General features: G+C 48.0%; 1 long non-coding RNA gene across 1 annotated transcript; it reads right to left on the minus strand.

The window, feature by feature from the left end:
- Positions 1-234: 234 nt before the first annotated feature.
- On the minus strand, positions 235-13,358 carry LOC135189429 (uncharacterized). Its single transcript, XR_010308073.1, has 4 exons — positions 13,326-13,358; positions 12,684-12,793; positions 12,373-12,576; positions 235-734 (listed from the first exon to the last, which is right to left on the minus strand). It is a non-coding gene; the product is annotated as an uncharacterized LOC135189429 (long non-coding RNA).
- Between the last annotated feature and the right edge of the window lie 5,965 nt (positions 13,359-19,323).

Genomic DNA, 19,323 nt, shown 5'->3' on the forward strand with positions numbered 1-19,323 from the left:
CTAGGTTGGGCTGGCTGAGCTTGGAGCTCTCTTCCAGCCTGGATGATTCTATGATTCTATCTCTAGAGGTGGGGACCCAACCACCTCCCCAGGCAACCTGTTTCAGTGCTCCACCATGCTCATAGTAAAGAACTTGTTCCTAACATCCAAATGACTCATTAATGGAGAGGTGATACTGGTATTAGCCAGCTCACACCACTGAACTCTGCCAGGAGCAAGTGCAAGCCTTATGGGTGAGCAGTAGCATCAGGCCAGTATCTACACAACAAAGCTAGCAGGGCAAGTATCTCTCCTAAGCCAGGAAGATTGATTTGAGGAAGAACTATAAAGCACATCATTACTTGTACAGACCATGGCTTTGCTTTTAAAACACAGCCAGATTCCACTTAGTGTGGGAATGTAAGAGAGCCATGCATCCCCAGGACCAGCCACTGCAAAAGCTGATGGGGTGCCATTAAGTATGTGCAAACACTGACTCGAGGTGTGCCTTCCAGAAAGCAGCCATGTGGGAGGAGAAAGGGAAGCCCCACAAGTCCATAAGGGAAGGAAGTTGTGTTCCCAGCAGTCCCAGAACACAGTGAAACCCAGCTGAGCTTGGACCACACATATGGTCATGGAAGCCTGCAGAATGCTGTAGCTGGTGATGCTCTTTTTCTTGGGAGCTGAAGAGAGATCTGTGGGAAGAGCTTTGGTTGGCTGTGCCTCAAAAGCAGCTGCTGTGCTCTCCAGGTAGGCTGCAAAAGACAGAGGACAAGGCTGGCAGCCTGCAAGAGCTCACCCTGCTGAGGACAAGGGAAGATGACAAAGAGGGACTCCAGCCAGACAGCAGCATCATCCCTCCTCACTCCTCAGAGAAAGTGTGCCACCAAGTGTCTATTCAAACGCCAGCTGCTGAAGGCACCAGGCAGCTGAGCCCAGTTCATTAACGCATGCAGCATCTGCAGGAAGGAAGCAGAGAGCATCCACCCCCGCTAGAGAGGTGCAGCTTGCCACCGGGAGGCAGGTGGTGTGGCTTCTGTATCCCTCAGTCTACATCTGTAGGGAGAGATACCACTCAGAGGAATCATTCTGTGTCCTCCTCTCTTGGGTACAAGAGGCAACACAGAGCTCAGCTGCCGAGTTTCAGCTCCCAGGCGTTTTTGCTCAGGCACAGTGGTGCTACTCTTAAGGCCATGCTTAGCTCAAGCTGCAGCTGCCAGAGCTGCTGCAGGAACAGCAGTGACAGTAAGCAATGATGAGAGGGCCTTTTGTGGCCCTTTTCAGTGGCACAACTCCAGAGCTTTGCAAATAAGGGCAGTGTTGTGACAGGTAGGAAAGGCAGCATAGGACAGCTTTGGTGAGAAGAGACCTGCCAGAGCAGCCAGTCCAACAGTTACCACTGCTAAGTTACCACCAGCACATCAACAGGCCTTCCAAATACCTCCAGGGATGGTGGGTGATGGTTTTAAATCAAATGAGGGGAGATTCAGGCTATATGTAAGGCTGTTTTCACACTGAAAGTGGTGGGACACTGCCCCAGGTCGCCCAGAGGGATGGGAAATGCCACATCCCTCAAAACATTACCAGCCAGGTTGGATGTGGCTCTGAACAACCTGATCTAGTTGCAGATGTCCCTGTTGACTGCTGAGAAGGTTGGAAGTGACCTTTGGAGGTCACTTCCAACCCAAACCATCCTGTGATTCTCTGGGGTGACTCCAGCAGTTCCCTGGGCAGCCTATTCCAGGGCTTGACAACCCTTTAGGGGAAGAAATTTTTCCTAATATCAAACCTGAGCCTCCTCTGGTGCAACCTGAGACCATTTCCTCTTCTCCCAAGTAACAGGTGATAGGACAAGAGCCTGAGCCCTACCTCACTTCAACCTCCTTCCAGGCAGTTGTAGAGTAATATAGCCCCACTCTGAGCCTCCTTTTCTCCCAGTCCCCTCAGCCACTCCTCCAGATTTGTGCTCTAGACCATTCATAAGTTGGGTAGCCCTTCCTTGGATGCCCTCCAGCACCTCCACATGCTGTGCAAAGGAGGAGCTAAACAAACTGTTTCAGCTTTGTCCTTCTTTAATTGAGACCATCTTAGGAAGTCCTGAGACTCAGCCTAGTGCTGCATCACACAAAACACCTCTAGGCTCCTTTTTGGTGTATGAACAAAGGAGCCAACTGAATGCAGGTGCTTGGGCTGGTACTGGTGTCACAGAACAACAGAACTGTCAGGGTTGGGAGAGAGCTCAAGGATCAGCCAGTTCCAAACCCCTGCCAGGGGCAGGGACGCCTCATGCTAGATTGCCCAGAGCCACATCCAGCCTGGCCTTAAACTCCAGGGAGGAGGTTTCCACCACCTCCCTGGGCAACCTGTGCCAGGGTCTCACCACCCTCATGGTGAAAAGCTTCTTTCTAACATCTAATCTAAATCTCTCCTCCTCTAGCTTGGATCCATTCCTCCCCAGTCCTATCATTACCTGACACACTAACAACTCCCCAGCTTTCTTGTAGCCCCCTTTACATATTGAAAGGCCACAATAAGGTCTCCTTGGAGCCTTCTCTTTTCCAAACTGAAGAGCCCCAAATCTCTCAACCTGTCCTCATAGCAAAGGTGTCCTCCTGCCTTGCCAGACATCTGTATCTGGACACGCAACCATCATTCTTCTGCTGGAAAGAGCCTGGGGTGCACTGCAGGAACAAAGCTTTGCTGAAGGCTGCTTGGCAGCCTCTGCAGAAGGAATGAAGAGCTTCTGCCTGGCAGGACAGTCATGCCAGTGAAACAAAGGCATAAAGCACTCCAGCTACAGGAAGAAAGGAAGAAAGGAAGAAAGGAAGAAAGGAAGAAAGGAAGAAAGGAAGAAAGGAAGAAAGGAAGAAAGGAAGAAAGGAAGAAAGGAAGAAAGGAAGAAAGGAAGAAAGGAAGAAAGGAAGAAAGGAAGAAAGGAAGAAAGGAAGAAAGGAAGAAAGGAAGAAAGGAAGAAAGGAAGAAAGGAAGAAAGGAAGAAAGGAAGAAAGGAAGAAAGGAAGAAAGGAAGAAAGGAAGAAAGGAAGAAAGGAAGAAAGGAAGAAAGGAAGAAAGGAAGAAAGGAAGAAAGGAAGAAAGGAAGAAAGGAAGAAAGGAAGAAAGGAAGAAAGGAAGAAAGGAAGAAAGGAAGAAAGGAAGAAAGGAAGAAAGGAAGAAAGGAAGAAAGGAAGAAAGGAAGAAAGGAAGAAAGGAAGAAAGGAAGAAAGGAAGAAAGGAAGAAAGGAAGAAAGGAAGAAAGGAAGAAAGGAAGAAAGGAAGAAAGGAAGAAAGGAAGAAAGGAAGAAAGGAAGAAAGGAAGAAAGGAAGAAAGGAAGAAAGGAAGAAAGGAAGAAAGGAAGAAAGGAAGAAAGGAAGAAAGGAAGAAAGGAAGAAAGGAAGAAAGGAAGAAAGGAAGAAAGGAAGAAAGGAAGAAAGGAAGAAAGGAAGAAAGGAAGAAAGGAAGAAAGGAAGAAAGGAAGAAAGGAAGAAAGGAAGAAAGGAAGAAAGGAAGAAAGGAAGAAAGGAAGAAAGGAAGAAAGGAAGAAAGGAAGAAAGGAAGAAAGGAAGAAAGGAAGAAAGGAAGAAGAGAGAGATAAAAAGCCCACTCTGGGCTATGATCTGTATGGAAACCAGTGCTGGGGGACCTGTCACAACACATCAGCATCACAGAGACCCAGCACATGCACTGATAAAGCTGTGGCACGGCTCAGAGCCTTGTTTTTCCTCTTGGCTTGCTCTATGCAGGCAGCCCCTGTGCAGATGTTTCTTTACCTTGATGCAAAAGCCTCTCATGTCCGAGCAGTTTATGCCTTTCTCTTCCCAGAGAGAAGCCACTGCCAGCATAAAACATACCTCATGTGGAAGCACAGAAGGAAACTCCACCACTGCAAGTGCACCACAGCAGGAAAGCTCCAGGAAAGCTCCAAGTGGCTTATTTGTTTATTTTTCCACCTCTCTTGCTTCCCTTCCAGAGTCAACTCAACAAAATCAGATGAAGGGCTTTTTAGACTCTGACTGAAGAGATGGACTCAGGAATCTCAATGGGGTTTAAGTAATCATCAAATACACACTTGGAGTTCACCTGGCTCCTTTTCACTGTGTGTTTAGGCAAGCTGTTAGACTTCAGGAGCTTCAGGCTTCTCCCACAGTCCCAGGTTGTGCCAGGGGAAGTATAGGCTGGATGTTAGGAGGAAGTTGTTGTCAGAGAGAGTGATTGGCATTGGAATGGGCTGCCCAGGGAGGTGGTGGAGTGGCTGTGCCTGGAGGTCTTCAAGCAAAGCCTGGCTGAGGCACTTAGTGCCATGGTCTAGCTGACCGGATAGGGCTGGGTGCTAGGTTGGACTGGATGATCTTGGAGGTCTCTTCCAACCTGGTTGATTCTATGGTTCTATGATTCATGCACAAACCAAGTGCAATGGGTTCAGCTCAGGCTCTTAGCTACTATCCAGATAATCACCAAGTTTTACTGCTGCTTGTTCTGCCTTGCAGATTGCAGGAGATAATCTGCATGTTTTGGTTCACAGAGAAGAGAAAAAACCCACCCCAAATCAAAGAGAAGTCAGACACATGGAGGCTCCCAACCAGCACAATTCTCTGAGATGAGGAGCCTGCCATTCAGCTTCCAGCTCTCATTTTTCCCTTTGCTCACCTTTCCTTCTAAACAAGAGGTGTTAGCAAATCAAGAAGATGAGGAAGGAGATCAATTCCCATTTGAAAACTGCTTTTCTTTTCTGAGGTTCAGAAGGCAAGGGACATCCATCCTGCCAGCCCTTGCACAGCACAGGCGCCTAAGCATGTTGCAACCCTGGGCAAGGCTGTGCAAGGAGATACTGCAGTTAAGCCTCCCGTTGCTTAGACAAGCAGTTCAGCCTGGGCTACCTGTTCTCAACCTCATTTCAGTCTTATGTTAGGCAGAGAAGTCTCCCTGTATCAGATCTGACAGGCATGTGTTCCCGAGGAAGTGGAGGGGAAGCCCTCTGTTCATATGACTAATTAGACAGGCTTCACGCTGGCTTGCTCTTTTTTGATGCTGATCCCTGTGCTAATTGTCAGCTTGTTGCTTGGGAAAGCAAGGTTGAGTTCAAATGCTGCAGCGCCTTGTTCCCGGGTAGCTTTCCTGACCTTAGACTGATGCGAATCGACAAGGAGCAGACTGGGAAAGGGAGAGCGAGAGCATGGCTGCATTCCGTGCGCAGGGAGCCGCTGCCGAGGGGCCGGCGCAGGAGAAGCAAGTGCAAGGGGCAGGCGAAAGAGGAGCAAGTGCCCAGCGTGGAGGGGCAGGTGAAAGAGAAGCAAGTGCAAGGGGCAGGCAGAAAGAGAAGCAAGTGCAAGGGGCAGGCAGAAAGAGAAGCAAGTGCAAGGGGCAGGCAGAAAGAGAAGCAAGTGCAAGGGGCAGGCAGAAAGAGAAGCAAGTGCAAGGGGCAGGCAGAAAGAGAAGCAAGTGCAAGGGGCAGGCAGAAAGAGAAGCAAGTGCAAGGGGCAGGCAGAAAGAGAAGCAAGTGCAAGGGGCAGGCAGAAAGAGAAGCAAGTGCAAGGGGCAGGCAGAAAGAGAAGCAAGTGCAAGGGGCAGGCAGAAAGAGAAGCAAGTGCAAGGGGCAGGCAGAAAGAGAAGCAAGTGCAAGGGGCAGGCAGAAAGAGAAGCAAGTGCAAGGGGCAGGCAGAAAGAGAAGCAAGTGCAAGGGGCAGGCAGAAAGAGAAGCAAGTGCAAGGGGCAGGCAGAAAGAGAAGCAAGTGCAAGGGGCAGGCAGAAAGAGAAGCAAGTGCAAAGGACAGGCAGAAAGAGAAGCAAGTGCAAGGGACAGGCAGAAAGAGAAGCAAGTGCAAGGGACAGGCAGAAAGAGAAGCAAGTGCAAGGGACAGGCAGAAAGAGAAGCAAGTGCAAGGGACAGGCAGAAAGAGAAGCAAGTGCAAGGGACAGGCAGAAAGAGAAGCAAGTGCAAGGGGCAGGTGAAAGAGGAGCAAGTGCAAGGGGCAGGTGAAAGAGGAGCAAGTGCAAGGGGCAGGTGAAAGAGGAGCAAGTGCAAGGGGCAGGTGAAAGAGGAGCAAGTGCAAGGGGCAGGTGAAAGAGGAGCAAGTGCAAGGGGCAGGTGAAAGAGGAGCAAGTGCAAGGGACAGGAAGAAAGAGAAGCAAGTGCCCAGCATGGAGGGGCAGGCGAAAGAGAAGCAACTGCCCAGTGTGGAGGGGCAGGCAGAGGATGAGCAAGTGCCCAGTGTGGAGGGGCAGGCAGAGGATGAGCAAGTGCCCAGTGTGGAGGGGCAGGCAGAGGATGAGCAAGTGCCCAGTGTGGAGGGGCAGGCAAGAGAGAATTATAGAATCAATCAAGTTGGAAGAGAGCTCCAAGTTCAGCCAGCACAACCTAGCACCCAGCCCTGGCCAAACAACCAGACCATGGCACTAAGTGCCCCAGCCAGGCTCGGCTTCAACGCCTCCAGCCACAGCCACTCCACCACCTCCCTGGGCAGCCCATTCCAATGCCAATCACTCTCTCTGGGAAGAACTTCCTCCTAACATCCAGCCTAGACCTGCCCTGGCACAACTTGAGACTCTGTCCCCTTCTTCTATTGCTGGTTGCTGGCAGAAGAGCCCAACCCCACCTGGCTACAGCCTCCCTTCAGGTAGCTGTAGCCAGCAATGAGCTCTGCCCTGAGCCTCCTCTGCTGCAGGCTGCACACCCCCAGCTCCCTCAGCCTCTCCTCATAGGCTAAAGAGAAGCAAGTGCCCACCGTGGAGGGGCAGGCTAAAGAGAAGCAAGTGCACAATTAACAGGCAGGTAAAATGGGTGGTGGCACTGAAGCAACACCATGAAGAGCTGGAGCATGATCAATAAGCAGTCACTTGTAGCTGAGACTCCACAGCTCCCTTAGGAAAATGTAGATGGTTTAATTTCTAACCAGATCTCACATCAGAGTTTCATATTTTTTTTGCTCTGCTTTTGTTCTGTTTAGATCTGCAACAATTTAAGATGAAGCTACCACAGCTGAGCCAGGCTCACTTCCCACCAGCTGCTTTTCTCCCTTTGCTGAGGCTGTTTTAGCCCTGGTCAGGCTTTCATGGTAGAAGAGGAGGGGAGGGGGAAGAAAGGGAGAGGGAAGAGTATTTAATCAAATCTGACATTCAGGAGCTCAATTCTGCAAGGTACTGAGCTCACTGACCTCAGCCCAGCAAAACAATACACACAGGACTTCAAAGGGGATACTCACATGCTTAAAGTTAAGCAGATGTCTAAGTGGTGTATTGGATTTGGGCCAGGGAAAGCAGGGCCTTCCAAAAAGCTAAGGCTCTCCAGCACGCTCACGTCTGCAGAGCGCTACCTTGATGGGCTCAGCTCTCGCTGCAGCTCCAGAACAGGTGTGACAGCTACAGCAGGATCCGAGATGAAAGGGGCCCAGGGGCTGGGCTGCCAAGGCAGAGCCAAGCTGGCAGTCTCCTGGGCAAGTCCTTCCCGTTGTGCTGCTCAGGCTGCTCTTGGTTTAGCATGAAATGAGGCAGCCAAATGCTCCGTTCTCTTCTGAAGCTCTGCATTTCTGACCCACAGCTGAGGCGCAGCAACGCCGCACAAGAAGGGAGAAAGATTGGGATGCTCTTGGTTGGGCTTCCCCTCCTTTCCTTTCTGATGCTTTGCTTTTTAGTGGAAGAGCTCAGGAGTGCAGGGCCATGGCTCTCTGCACTCAGGGGAAAACAGCCTGGAATTTGTTGGGTGGATGTGAGCATCCTCAGGCCCTGCCCTAAGTGAGGGTAAAGCATTGGTTGGATGTGAGCATCCCCAGACCCTGCCCTAGGTAAGGGTAAAGCACTGGGTGGATGTGAGCATCCCCAGACCCTGCCCTAGGTAAGGGTAAAGCACTGGGTGGATGTGAGCATCCCCAGACCCTGTCCTAGGTGAGGGTAAAGCACTGGGTGGATGTGAGCATCCTCAGGCCCTGCCCTAGGTGAGGGTAAAGCACTGGGTGGATGTGAGCATCCTCAGACCCTGCCCTAGGTGAGGGTAAAGCACTGGGTGGATGTGAGCATCCTCAGACCCTGCCCTAGGTGAGGGTAAAGCACTGGGTGGATGTGAGCATCCTCAGACCCTGCTCTAGGTGAGGGTAAAGCACTGGGTGGATGTGAGCATCCTCAGACCCTGCCCTAGGTGAGGGTAAAGCACTGGGTGGATGTGAGCATCCTCAGACCCTGCTCTAGGTGAGGGTAAAGCACTGGGTGGATGTGAGCATCCTCAGACCCTGCTCTAGGTAAGGGTAAAGCACTGGGTGGATGTGAGCATCCTCAGACCCTGCCCTAGGTAAGGGTAAAGCACTGGGTGGATGTGAGCATCCTCAGACCCTGCTCTAGGTGAGGGTAAAGCACTGGGTGGATGTGAGCATCCTCAGACCCTGCCCTAGGTAAGGGTAAAGCACTGGGTGGATGTGAGCATCCTCAGACCCTGCCCTAGGTAAGGGTAAAGCACTGGGTGGATGTGAGCATCCTCACACCCTGCCCTAGGTAAGGGTAAAGCACTGGGTGGATGTGAGCATCCTCAGACCCTGCCCTAGGTAAGGGTAAAGCACTGGGTGGATGTGAGCATCCTCAGACCCTGCTCTAGGTGAGGGTAAAGCACTGGGTGGATGTGAGCATCCTCAGACCCTGCCCTAGGTAAGGGTAAAGCACTGGGTGGATGTGAGCATCCTCAGACCCTGCCCTAGGTAAGGGTAAAGCACTGGGTGGATGTGAGCATCCTCAGGCCCTGCCCTAGGTAAGGGTAAAGCACTGGGTGGATGTGAGCATCCTCAGACCCTGCTCTAGGTGAGGGTAAAGCACTGGGTGGATGTGAGCATCCTCAGACCCTGCCCTAGGTGAGGGTAAAGAATTGGGTGGATGTGAGCATCCTCAGACCCTGCTCTAAGTGAGGGTAAAGCACTGGGTGGATGTGAGCATCCTCAGACCCTGTCCTAGGTGAAGGTAAAGCACTGGGTGGATGTGAGCATCCTCAGACCCTGCCCTAGGTAAGGTTGCATGATGCTTCCCCAGACTTTCCTCCACACTGTGCATGGGAAACAGCAAAGACTTCAGCCAAGTAAGGATTCTCCTGGTCTGATTTTGGACAAAAAGGTCTCAGGAGGACTTGATCTACTTATCACATTGCATCTAACCCAACTGCCCAATATGTCTTGGATGTAAATGGCAGACAAGAGCTGACTTTGATGTAAACAACAGGAAAGGGAGAAAACCCAAGCAATGTTGCTACTGGAAATCTCTGTTGGATCTCTGCTGCATAAAGTAGTGACTGTTATCTGTTCAGACAATCACAGAATGGCAGGGGCTGGAAGGGAACCCAAAATCTCATCCATCCAACCCCCCTGTCAGAGCAGGATCACCTACACCAGGTCACATAGGAACACATCCAGTCAGGTCTTGAGTATCTCCAGAGAGGAAGACTCCACAACCTCCCCTGGGCAGCCTGTGCCAGGGCTCTGTCACCTTCACAGGGAAAAATAATCCTCCTCATATTTAAATGAAACTTCCTATGCCTCAGCTTCCACCCTTTGCCCCTTGTTCTGTCATTGGGCAGCTCAGCTCCTTTGGCCCAACATCCTTCAGTTAAATATGTTCTACCCAGGTACAGAGGCACACAACCCCTATGTATCTTCCAGTTCTTAATTTGCTGCTTAAACTTGGACATCTGGAAAGCTTATTTCTGGGGCACAGCAGAGGCAATATTTCTGCCCACCTTAGTGCATGGAAGTGTAAGTAAGTGGAAGGGACACAGACAGAAGGGCTCAACCTCCAAAAGAAATTCATTTTGCAAAATTTCAACTGCCTGGACCAGAAGTCAGCAATTAAAGGAGACCTATGAAATTCCAGCCTCCTATGTCTTTGAGGTATGCTAAAAATACATCCTGATCAGTCCAGCATGCTGAACATAAGCTGGCTAATAAAAGCCACTGGGAAGTTACAAGGCTTTTAGGGCTTTACACAGCACTCACAATTTCTTCCAGGATATATCTGAAGCAAAATTTCTGCTCAGTGCAGGCTTCTCTTTCCAGCCCAAGTAAAGAAGAGAGAGACAATTAACTCCACAAATAGGTGGGAGAAGACAAAGGAAGGAGAAAGAGTGCAGACAAGCAAAGCACTGTCATGAGTACAACCCAGTTTAATGTCTGTGACATAGACAGAGGCTAATGTATGTTGAAAAAACACAACCAAACCTCTCCAGAAGAGTTTTGCACTGAGGTTTTAATAGCCTGCCTGTGTGGCTGAGAGAACCTCTGCTCCAGTCCTTTCAGGAGACAGAACCATAGAATCAGTCAGGGTTGGAAGGGACCACGAGGATCAACCAGTTCCAACCCCCCTGCCATGCCCAGGGACACCCTACCCTAGAGCAGTCTGCCCACAGCCTCAGCCAGCCTGGCCTTAAACACCTCCTGCCATGGGGCCTCAACCACCTCCCTGGGCAACCCATTCCAGGCTCTCACCACTCTCATGCTCAACAACTTCCTCCTCACCTCCAGGCTGAACCTACTCACCTCCAGCTTTGCTGCATGAGATATCTCAGGAGAAAAAACCCCAAACATCTCAGTCTTTCAATGCTTAAGGGTTCAAAATGATTTCAGACTCTCTCAGATCTGCTACAATCATATATATCGAGAGCAGTGTGGGCAGCAGGGCAAGGGAGGGGATTCTGCCCCTTGGCTCTGCTCTCCTCACACCCCACCTGCAGTCCTGGGTGCAATTCTGGAGCCCTCAGCACAAGCAGGACATGGAACTGTTGGAGCAGTCCAGAGGAGGCCACTAAGATGCTCAGAGGGCTGCAGCAGCTCTGCTGTGAGGACAGGCTGAGAGAGTTGGGGCTCTGCAGCCTGGAGAAGAGAAGGCTTCCAGGAGACCTTGGAGTGGCCTTCCAGTATCTGAAAGGGACTACAGGAAGGCTGGGGAGGGACTATTGACAAGGTCTTTAATGACAGGAGGAGGAGGAATGGGTTTGAACTGACAGAGGGGAGATTGAAACTGGATGTTAGGAAGAAGTTGTTTGCAGTGAGAGTGGTGAGACACTGGCACAGGCTGCCCAGGGAGGTTGTGGATGACAGAAGCAGGGCAGTTCAAGGTCACTTGCCAATGTCTATTGAAACAAGCCTCATGAAAACTGCACTCTTGATACCTCAGAGGTCATGGGCCCAGTGCTTGGTTTGCCAACAGAACAATGGGGGCAAAGCTGCAGGGCAGTGGAGTCCTCAAGCTCCAATTCCCAACCTGTCTGAGGGTGCAAACAGCTGCGTGTGTGGCATGCCCTAGGAGTGATGCAGGAGGTCAGCCAAAGCAGAAGTGAAGCACTTGGGTGAAACTGGAGTTTAGACTAAACACTGGGTGATATTGTCAGGACCTGGCCACGTGAAGGAAGCTTTCATCACCAAATTACACTTCACCAGATGTTCATGAGTACACAGAGCCAAAGCCCAAACCTCTTTGTCTCCTAGGGGGAAACCCACTCCATTCTCCTTTGTTCATGAGAATAGGCTCCTGTTTGGGCTAGGCTCGCAGGAACATTTCAACATGCAACAGCTCCCATTGCAGACAGCTGGAAGTGAAGAGTGGAAACCCCACTCATCAGATGGAATGGCTCTCAGAGAGCTCACCAAGCAGTGCTACTGACAGTTTCCTTCATAGGTTGCCACCACACCAAATGTAGAAGGTGAGGAAAGGATGTTGGGAGGAGTGAGGGGGCTTGGAGGTGGACGGTGATGAAAGGTCACAGTTCTGAAGGAAGGAACAGAAAAAGTCTGGGTGGGGACACTTTGGGAATGGGGAAGCAACATGAAAATTGGGAGCAAGATCACAGAATGTCAGCCTGAACACCCTCAGCTGCTCCTCACAGCCCAGGTGCTCCAAGCCCTTCACCAGCCTCAATGCCCTTCTCTGGGCACTCTTCAGCCCCAAAATGTCCTTCCTGTAGAGATGGGTCCAAACTGAACGCAGCACTCAACTATCAAACACTTGGGAGTGCTGAATGCTGAATTCACTCCTCTCACAAAGCAAAGCATTGCCTGGGGGCAGGAAATAGAAGTTGTACAAACTGCAGCCTGTAACTATTTCTTTTAGTTCTGTCCACTTGCCAGCAAGGAGAAGAGGCTGCCCCCTCCTTGCTAAACATCTAAGTTCAGCTTAGTAAGAGGCTAAAACATCTAAGTTCAACTTCATTAATGAGAGGCTAAAACATATAAGTTCAAGAAAACATCTAAGATCAACTTAATTAATGAGAGGTTAAAACACATAGCACCAACACAAGTGTTAACCAACAGAGAAGCCTGTTAAGCATGACTGAAGAAACCACCACCTCACTGCTTGCAAGCTAAAAGGACAGCTCTACAAAGAGAGCACCAACATAATACCAGCTGGAAAAAGCAACATAGCAAGGAAAAGGTTACCTGCATGCAGCTGTCCTTGGAGATGATCTGCATGGTGGCACAAACTCCAGACAGGTCCTCATTTCTCTGTTCAGCAGTGCAAACTCCAACAAGCAAGTCATGTTGGATGGTTTTCTATGGCTCTTTGCTCCCATTAACCTTGCAGACAACACAGAAGTTTCACAGCCCAAGAGCCTCTGGATGAGCAGGAGAAAAACAGCCCTCCTGCAAAGCAGGAAATGGTCAGGTCACTCAGCTGCTTTACTCTGCCCTGATGGTTTTAGCAAGGTCAACACCTGCCCATGAGTACTTAGAAGAAAAGATAGGCTCACCTGAAAACTCTGAGTAGATCTTCCTTTTGGGTGTTAGGAACAAGTTCTTTACCACGAGGGTAGTGGAACGCTGGAACAGGTTGCTCAGGGAGGTAGCTGAGGTCCCATTCCTGGAGACATTCACAGAATCATAAAATCAGGCAGGTTGGAAGAGAGCTCCAAGCTCAGCCACCCCAGCCTAGCACCCAGCCCTGCCCAACCAACCAGACCATGGCACTAAGTGCCCCAGCCAGGCTTGGCTTCAACACCTCCAGCCACAGACACTCCACCACCTCCTTGAGCAGCCCATTCCAATGCCAATCACTCTCTCTGCCAACAACTTCCTAACAACATCCAGCCCAGACCTCCTCTTCTAACCCAAACCACTCTGTGATTCTGTGCTCAGACTTTGATAGAAATGGAGACTGCTTCTCAGCTTTCCTGGTGTCTTAGGGTGTTGCTGAGATGCCATCAAGTACAATGCCCAGTGGCCTAGGACCTGGGTATTTCTTCTGGCTGAGCACAGCTCACTACAACTGCCCAGGAGACATCAATAAACACTAATTTGATAGCAGTGCCCTCAAGCTTTAAGTTTCAGGAGTTAAACATCCCTGGAGATAAGAAGCTGTTCAGTAAGCACCACAAAGAAGGAGTTTACATAACCCAATATGCTACAGGACACCTTCTTAGCAACCAGTCCAGCATCAGCTGCTCTCACTTCATTAAATTAAAGCTTTTTAAAGGCCTGGCTGGAGCTGGCTAGGGAAGAGATTTCTCCTTCCTTCCACTCTGGGCTTGCTCAGATTGGGGTTTTTTGGGGGGTGTGTTTAAACAGAAGCCTCCACCACCACCATCAGTGATTTTAGAATAAGAATATAGCACTAAGAATAGCAACAATAGCAATGCTAGTAGCAATAATAACAACAATAATAGCTACATCAATTATTAGCCTTAATAGCAATATTAATAGCAACAATAATAGCAAGATCAATATCAAGAATAGCAATATTAATAGCAACAATAATAGCAATATCACTAGTAATAATAGCAATATTAATAACAAAAATAGCAGTATCAATAGCAATATCAATAATAGTAATAATAATAGCAATATTAATAGCAATAATAGCAATATCAATAGCATTAATAGCAATATTAATAGCAACAATAATAGCAATATTAATAGCAATAATAGCAATATCAATAGCATTAATAGCAATATTAATAGCAACAATAATAGCAATATTAATAGCAATAATAGCAAGACTAATAGCAATATTAATAGCAACAATAGCAACAATAATAGCAATATTAATAGCAATAATAGCAAGACTAATAGCAATATTAATAGCAACAATAGCAACAATAATAGCAATATTAATAGCAATAATAGCAACAATAATAGTAATATCAATAGCAATAATAGCAATATTAATAGCAATATTAATAGCAACAATAGCAACAATAATAGTAATATTAATAGCAATGATAGCAACAATAATAGTAATATTAATAGCAATAATAGCAATGCTAATAGCAATATTAATAGCGATAATAGCAATACTAATAGCAATATTAATAGCAATAATAGCAAGACTAATAGCAATATTAATAGCAACAATAGCAACAATAATAGCAATATTAATAGCAACAATAATAGCAACATCAATAACAACAACATAAATATTAATAACAATAATAGCAATACTAATAGCAATATTAATAGCAACAATAGCCATTATAACAATATTAATAGCAATATTAATAGCAACAATAATCACAACATTAATAGCAATAAGAGCAATACTAATAGCACCAATAGCACCAATAATAATAGCAATATCAATAATAGCAATGTTAATAGCAATATTAATAGCACCAATAGCAACAATAATAGCAATATCTATATCAATAATAGCAATGTTAATAGCAATATTAATAGCACCAATAGCAACAATAATAGCAATATCTATATCAATAATAGCAATGTTAATAGCAATATTAATAGCACCAATAGCAACAATAATAGCAATATCTATATCAATAATAGCAATGTTAATAGCAATATTAATAGCACCAATAGCAACAATAATAGCAATATCTATATCAATAATAGCAATACTAATAGCAATACTAATAGCACCAATAGCAACAACAATAATAGCAATATCTATATCAATAATAGCAATACTAATAGCAATATTAATAGCACAAATAGCAACAACAATAATAGCAACATCTCTATCAATAATAGCAATATTAATAGCACCAATAGCAACAACAATAATAGCAATATCTCTATCAATAATAGCAATATTAATAGCACCAATAGCAACAACAATAATAGCAATATCTCTATCAATAATAGCAATGTTAAGAGCAATATTAATAGCACCAATAGCAACAACAATAATAGCAATATCTCTATCAATAATAGCAATATTAATAGCACCAATAGCAAAACCAATAATAGCAATAACAGCAATACTATCAGCAACATTATTAGCAACAATAACACCACCACCACCACTTGTTTGTGGAGGGAGAAGCTCTTTGAACTGAAGTGAGCAGGACACTGCACTTCCACATGGCTTTGTGGAGACACTTCCAAGCCAGATGTGTTTTGCTCTGTTTCCTCACTGGGTGTTGTTATTGTGCTACCAGTGCAGAGAGCAGCAGGTTGTGTAGGTCAGACCTGATCAGCTTCTGGGCTGGCTCCAGCATGTTAGAAGATTAGGCACAGCTCTCTCCGTGAAGACAAGAGGGATCCACTCCTCTCCACCAGGGCATTGCTTGCTGCCCACTTTCTTTAAGCCAGTCACTGTTAAAGGGGAAAAGACCAAATTGTAGAGGAAAACCCAAACCAAGGCCTTGATGAAAGCAGAATGATCTCTTCCTTGATGCTAAACAAGTTCTGTTCTCTCTGAGTGGGATCCAAAAGCTGCTGAAGGTTACAGAGCCTCCCTGTTGATTTAAACGGCTTTGGGATCTTCTCTAATTCCCTCCTCACCATTTGATTTCTAAGAAGCCAGATGCTGGGTTCATATCTGCTCAGATCTATCATTTTGCTAATGGAGCTCAGGTTTCTGTAGACAGAAATGCACCTGAGTTCCCCTAATACCCACTGCTGGGTGGCTAAAAGAGACAACTTAGTCCACCCAGCAGTGGAAAGATAAGAATCAGATTCTAAACCAAGCTACTTTAAATGAAATTCAATAGCTGCCAGTGCTAACTGAGAACACTTGGCTGTGGAACCTAAATCAAAAGGCCCTGACTTGATTTCTCCCTTCTAAAAGAGCTGCACTTATTTCACCTCTCCCAGTGGTGAGGCAGACAATGACCTCCTCTGGAAAGCCAGGAGGTTGGTGCCTGTGCAACCTGCATTTAGGGAGAGAGGAAACCTTCTCTAAGTTTCTGTAGGATCTGAATTCCACTCACCCTTGGATAAAATGACAACTAAGCTGTGGCCTGAGCACAGGGGCACAAGAACCTTCCTTGTCCTGCTGCCCACACTGCTCCTGAGCCAGCCCAGGATGCCATTGGCTCTGCTGCCCACCTGGGCACTGCTGCCTCCTCTTCAGCTCCTCTCTGCCAACACCCCCAGGGCCCTCTCTGCCTGGCTGCTCTCAGCCACTCTGTCCCCAGCCTGTAACACTTCTTGGGGTTGTTGTGGCCAAAGTGTAGAACCCTGCCCTTGGCCTTGTTCAGTCTCATCCCATTGGCCTCTGCCCACCCATCCAGCCTGTTCTGGGCTCCTCAGTTCAAGAGAGATGCTGAGGTGCTGGAAGGTGTCCACAGGAGGGCGCCAAAGCTGGGGAGGGGCCTGGAGCACAGCCCTGTGAGGAGAGGCTGAGGGAGCTGGGGGGGTGCAGCCTGCAGCAGAGGAGGCTCAGGGCAGAGCTCATTGCTGCCTGCAACTCCTTGATCCCATTCTGTACTTCTGTCATCCACAACCTCCCTGGAGGTGTTCAAGACCAGGTTGGATGAGGCCTTGAGGGATCTGTTCTAGTGGGAGGTGTCCCTGCTTATGGCAGAGGGTTGGAACTGGCTGAGCTTTGAGGTCCCTTCCAGCCTGAACCAATCTATGATTCTCCAGCTGCTAGGCTGTGCCCCTTGAAACATATCAAACCAGACCCAGGGGCAAAGGTTTATGTGATGATCCAAACAGAATGGCCAAACTGTCTACAACTAAACAGAAGCATAAATTAACCTGGGTAGAAAGGAATAATTCAGTGGAGGAGGAAAAGAACCTGAGTGAACTCACTCCCTGTGATACTTAATGCAGTCAAATCCACTCTGCCCACTGACACTTGGGCTACCAGGAGAGCTGCGCTTTGCTTTCCCACGTGGAATGAAATGCAGAGTGTGCCTCACGAAGGATGAGTGCTCAGAGGAGCTTTTCATTTCCTGGTGTGCTCTCTGCTTTGTTTTTATCTTCCTGCTTTTCTATCTTCCTGCTTTTCCCACCTCTCTCACCCACCCTCCCCAGGGCTGTCACTCAGGAAACAAAACCCCCACAACGTGAATAAATAAGACCAATGAGAAGAATGCAAAGCATTGGAGGATGAATCTCATCATATTTCCAGGCTGTGGGCACATAGAGAACTTGATTAAAGACTCAAACCCAGCAGAGTACACCTGGGACTTCATTAACACTCTCCTCCCACTTGGATTTTACTTTTTCCCCCTTTGGTTTTGCTCAATCCCAGGCTTTTATCACCAGAGAGAGGTTTGATAAAAGTCTGGCTTAGTTGTGTGACACTGCAAAAAGGATTGTGCCCTCAGGAACATTCTCACCAGTACCCAATTCTTGTCTCACTTGTGTTGAAGTAGACTTGCCCCTGGGGGTGTTTTCTACTCCACTTGAGTGCTGTAGCTTTAACATTTCACTGTTTATGCCAACTATGTCATGAGGTTCATATTTAATGGATGGCATTTCTCCCCCTTCCCCTCAACACACACACACCTGACATGGGTTAAGGTTAGATGCAGTCCTGCCAAGCACCAGCAATGAATGTTGAAGTTGTTCATATTGATTGCTAGAGCTGAGGAACATGAATACCTGAATGATTTATAGTACTGGCAGCACTCTCCAGGGTTTAGGACTGCAAACACCTGTCCACAACTTTAAAGAGTGAAGATATCCATGCTAAGGCCCTGAGTGGATTGCTTTGTCCTCAGAGGATGTCCTTGAGAGGTCTCCAAAGACCTCCCCTTCCCTCCTGAGCTACACTGAGGCTCCAGTTCCCACCAATGTCTCTGCCTGAGCAGAGTGCTTCCAAGCTTGGTCTCATACCTAGCTTGTGTAGTTTTGGTTTATTGATGCACTGATTCTAGTCTCTTGAGCTTGAAGTAGAAGCTTTGTTCTACAGCTACCTAAAAAGGAGGCTGGAGTGAGGTGGGGTTGGTCTCTTCTCCTTATTATCAGGTGATAGAATCATAGAATCAGCCAGGTTGGAAGAGAGCTCCAAGCTCTGCCAGCCCAACCTAGCACCCAGCCCTGCCCAACCAACCAGACCATGGCACTAAGTGCCCCAGCCAGGCTTGGCTTCAACACCTCCAGGCACAGAGACTCCACCACCTCCCTGGGCAGCCCATTCCAATGCCAATCACTCTCTCTGCCAGCAACTTCCTCCTAACATCAGCCTGAACCTCCCCTGGCACAACTTCAGACTGTGTCCCCTTGTTCTGTTGCTGGGTGCCTGGCAGCAGAGCCCAACCCCACCTGGCTACAGCCTCCCTTCAGGTAGCTGCAGCCAGCAATGAGCTCTGCCCTGAGCCTCCTCTGCTGCAGGCTGCACACCCCCAGCTCCCTCAGCCTCTCCTCATAGGAACGAGAGGAAATGGCCTGAAACTGTGCCAGGAGAGGTTTATGTTGGACATTAGGAACAGTTTCTTAACTGCAAGAGTGGTCAGGCACTGGAACAGGCTGCCTAAGGAGGTGATGGAGTCACCATCACGGTGACTGGTTCACCATGGAGTCACCATGCCTGGTTCAAGCCACGTGTGGCCATGGCACTGTGGCACATGGTTTAATGGCCATGGTGGTGTTGGATTGTTGGTTGGACTCAGTGATCTTAGAGGTATTTTCCAACCAAAGCAATTGTATGATTCTCTGATCTGCCTGCCTCATAACCACAGACTCATCTAAGCAACCTCAACTCTTGGCTCAGTCTGGTTGCCACCCCCAGCACTGCCACGCTCAGGTACCATGGGACAGACCCCAAAAGGTTTATTAACTAAGGCCTTAGGGGCATTTTTAGCACAAGAAATGAGCTGCAGCACTCACCCTGCACTTTGTGGAGATGTGAATCTCCAGCCCATGTGGAGACTCAAATCCTGACAAGCAGTGAAAAGCATGGAAATACTCCTGGGCTTAGCTGCTTTATAAGGAATCCTCAGATTGGGTTCATCTAGAACCCTCACTTGGCAGATCTGGGGGAGGAAGAGAAATCCTCTCCCCTCCCAAGAATATTTAAGGCTTACAAATTCCTACCAGCTCAGAAGCAAATGCTCAGCACGACAGTGGGGGTGACCAGCCAAGAAAACTGCTTGTGCTGCAGCAGGCAATGCTGCCATCTTCAAGTGGGCATCTACCAAAACACATCATCATTCTGGGGGAAGTAAGTGCCAGTTTCAAAGCTTGCAAGTGAGATTGTGT

The sequence above is a fragment of the Pogoniulus pusillus genome, chromosome 32 (assembly GCF_015220805.1).
Source record: "Pogoniulus pusillus isolate bPogPus1 chromosome 32, bPogPus1.pri, whole genome shotgun sequence".
Taxonomy (NCBI): Eukaryota; Metazoa; Chordata; class Aves; order Piciformes; family Lybiidae; genus Pogoniulus; species Pogoniulus pusillus.